Below are 3,859 nucleotides of genomic sequence, written 5' to 3'. Positions count from 1 at the left end.
GTAAGAGGGCCACGTCGACGGCCGCCGCATCAAGCATGCGTTGTAGCATTGTCAGTTTGTGCGGTGCCCTTATCGCGTTGATATTGATTGTGGCAAGGCGAAAGGTGTGCTGCCTAGCCTCTTCACCTAGGGTAGACGCCATGGCAATCAAAGCTAACCGCAAGAGATGCCGGACCCACCAAACCCGTTACAAATTATGCGTCTTTTACGATAGGTGATCTCCAATGCCACCCCCTCCCCTGTCGTGCCCTCTTTAGGAAGTTCCTCTACATCGTCCGACCACAGTGGTTGCAACACGATGCTGTGTAGCTGATCGGCACCTAGATCTCCCGCACGTACGTCGTCTTTGGTAGAGGTAGACGGAGCGCCATCCACCGACGCGATCTGCTGAATCCGTGGTGCAAGAAGTAACTTGGCACTCGTGGTATGGGCAAGTGAACCGTCTACACCACTTAGATCCTCAGCAGGCGCAGCATCCATGCCGTCTGAGGAGATGTCACCTTCTTGACCGGCCGTGTGTAGGAGGCAATCGTCAGAAGCGGTCCGCCGACGTCGCTTCCGTCGTCGAGGCGAACGTTGCTTTCGAACGTGGACATCAGTATCCGAATGTGGGAGGCAATCCAGCGTCGTATCATTTTCCGCTAGGAAAGCCGCGGTGGGGACAATGTTCGCGTCCACATCCATTGCGTTCTGGATGTTACGTTGCGTCTGGAGTCCGTGGGACTGCTGCTGCTGTTGTTGCTGTGGAGGGGGCGACATGTGGGTTGGCATCGGGGGTCTATCCTCTTCCTCTCTTGGTACTTCTGGCGTCGATGGGTGTGTCTGATCGCCCGTTTCGTCCTCAACTATGGTGCGCATCGTCGTCTGAGCGTACGTGAGGGGCAGTATTGTCGTGGAGTCTCCCACTGGTATCTGCGTAATTCTACGTTGTAAGCAGCTCGATCGAACATGGCCTTCCTGCCCACATCCGGAACTGGTACGCGGCTGACCGTCGTACATGATGATTGCACGACAGCCGCCGATGTTCAAATAGGACGGCACATGTTTCTTGAGCTCAATTTTAATTTGGCGCACACCATTGTAGACCTTATACGTCGAGAAAGTTTGCCACTTTTCTGCAACGTAGTTGATAACATTGCCGTATGGTCGGAAGGCGTCCTTGACAACTTCCTCTGGGACCTCGAAGGGGAGCTCAAAAACCCTCACAGTCCTTAGGCCCATGCCTGCATGATCCACTGTCACTGCACCGATATGCCCGTCAGAATGTTTGAATCTGAGAGAGTTCGAGTATTTAGACACCACTGTCGCGCAAACCTCTGCACTGGTCATTTTAACATAAACCACGCTCGCCGTTATAGAAAAATGTATTCCGACGACAGTCGCCGGATCTAAACGTAGATCGTCGCGTATGAACTGTTCTATTTCATAGGCTCGAGGACGCGCGTGATCTGGTTGGAAAGTAATTTTGATCGTATCGTGTCGCCATGTGTGTGCCATAGTCTCACTGAACTTGGAACTAATACAACTCGCGCCGCGATAAAGTAAACACAAGCAAGCGCTCACGGTCGCGCACGGCGGGGCGCAGCGGACGTCCTCGCCCCACCGCAGCCGAAAGCAGACTACCACTCGCTACTGATGCTAAGCCTGCGTCTCAACTGTGGTTGACCAGCTATGGACGGCTGGTTAAGGCAGCGTTGACAGGGGGTGCTTTAACGCTTTCCTCCTGAAGGTGTGGCGACACCAGCTGTTTGCATTGGCGCGCGGGTCGGCGCCTTCTCCATGCCGTTTCGCAGCTCTGCGCTGGTCGGTGTGTTGTCGATACGTTAGGAATGCGCAACAAGTAATTAAAATTATTAACATTTTCTACTGCCATGACATAGCAAATTGTTAAAAAAATATTACTCTTGAACGCTGATACTGTGCGTCAGATTTTAATAAATCTACAACTGTCACATGGTACTGATGATTCGCCAATGAAATTCCTTTTTTATTGGAAGACTCGTCTGCTCGCCTCTGCCTGTGTAAGCGACACAAATAAGTGAGATGTCTGCGGCTGGTGATAGGGGAGTTAACGCCCGATCCGGGAAGTGACCACGGCAGCGCTGGCCGTCGCTACGGAAGCAGCCCGCCCGCCGCTCCCCCTGTTTTAATTAACAAGTTGCTAACGAGCTGTCACCAGCAGCGACCGCGCCGCCTGCCCTGATCACAAAAAACCCTCCCCCACTCTCCCTCCCTCCCTCTCCCTCCCTCTCTCTCTCTCTCTCTCTCTCTCTCTCTCTCTCTCTCTCACTGGCCTCTTCCGAATTTTTGTTTCGTGCGCGGCAGGGCACCGTGGATGTTACAGAAAACTTTTACCTGCCGCACTTCATTTTAATCTCGTCGCCTCTTCCCTCCAGACTCTCGCGCGTATGTGTGTGTGTGTGTGTGTGTGTGTGTGTGTGTGTGTGTGTGTGTGCGTGTGCGTGTGTGTGTGCGTGCGTGTGTGTGCGCGCGTGTGTGTGTGTGTGTGTATGTCATTCCGCCACCCCGCGGCGACCCCAGACGGAGCCACAGGGGGCCGCCGCCAGAGTGCCGACTAAATCACCCTCCCCCACACACCGGCCCGTAACACCTCGTTATTGCGCCAGACGTCGTAAACATGTCGCGACAAGCGACGCGCCTGGGAACTCCAGTGAGAGAGACGGAGGGAGGGAGAGAGATGCACCGAGGCACCGCGGCATTTCTTGTCGCGCGAAGGACTCCGTCGTGGCTGTTGTACAACGTAACTTCCCGAGAGAAACGTGCCCTTGTCGTCGGGTACGGGCATTCCCCTTCTTCACACTGCGAGCTTATGGACTACGTGTTGCTCTCCGACTGCCGTATATCACGTGTCGTGCAGTTCAGACAAATATTGCCGGTTATCACACTACCCTAGCAGTGAGGGAAAACAACCGAACGAAAACACTCCTTTCAGTCCATTGCTGAAAAACGGTCAACTTCTTCTGCTGAAATTTTACATATCAGAACCCTTTGGTCACCAGTGGTTTTTGCCTCAAATCACCATTTTATTAATTTGTTTCTTAGTTACCAGTCACTTTCGTATGAAACCACTCATTACACAGCAAAACAGAGACATCTGGTGGTATAGTGATAGTGCATTGTAGCAGTCACATACTGCGTTCAGAGTAATATACAGTATATTGTTCAATCGGTTCTTTTCATTCGGTTGTTCAAAAGACCGGTTTGACGAAATCACAGCACTCAGCCTTCAGGCCACAAGTAGCCCATCGGGACCATCCGACTGCCGTGTCATCCTCAGTTGAAGATGCGGGTAGGAGGGGCATGTGGTCAGCACACCGATCTCCCGGTCGTCATGATGGTTTTCTCTGACCGAAGTCGCTACTATTCGGTCGTGTAGCTCCTCAATTAGCATCATGAGGCTGAGTGCACCCCGAAAAATGGCAACAGCGCATGGCGGCTGGATGGTCACCCATCCAAATGCGGGCCACGCCCAACAGCGCTTAACTCCGGTGATCTCACGGGAACCGGTGTATCCACTGCGGCAAGGCCGTTGCCACTTTGACGAAATAATGAATTAATAATTAGCCCTCTGAGTCCAAACAACATGAGAAGAAATCTATTTCAAATTTTTTAATAAAATTATCTTTTTACCATAGTAAGCAAAGAATACAAGAAGAAACTGTCAAAAAGTAAACAATCAGAATTTTTTTGAGGTGGTGATTTTACTTTGGAAAATAATTTTAATATTTTTTTACAAAGTTAATCTTTATTATCGTAGTAAGCAAGGAATAAAAGAAATAACTGGATAAAAGTAAAAAAGCAATTATTTTAAGGAGGTGGTTTCAGCTTGGAATCATTG

At 50.9% G+C, this 3,859-nt stretch overlaps 1 pseudogene; it reads right to left on the bottom strand.

Moving 5' to 3' along the window:
• Positions 1–3,438: 3,438 nt before the first annotated feature.
• Positions 3,439–3,555, bottom strand: LOC126285616 (5S ribosomal RNA; annotated as a pseudogene).
• Between the last annotated feature and the right edge of the window lie 304 nt (positions 3,556–3,859).

The sequence above is a fragment of the Schistocerca gregaria genome, chromosome 8, assembly GCF_023897955.1.
Source record: "Schistocerca gregaria isolate iqSchGreg1 chromosome 8, iqSchGreg1.2, whole genome shotgun sequence".
In the NCBI taxonomy this organism is placed as follows: Eukaryota; Metazoa; Arthropoda; class Insecta; order Orthoptera; family Acrididae; genus Schistocerca; species Schistocerca gregaria.
The sequence above is the reverse complement of the archived record's forward strand: the minus strand, read 5'-3'. Positions and strand labels throughout refer to the sequence as shown.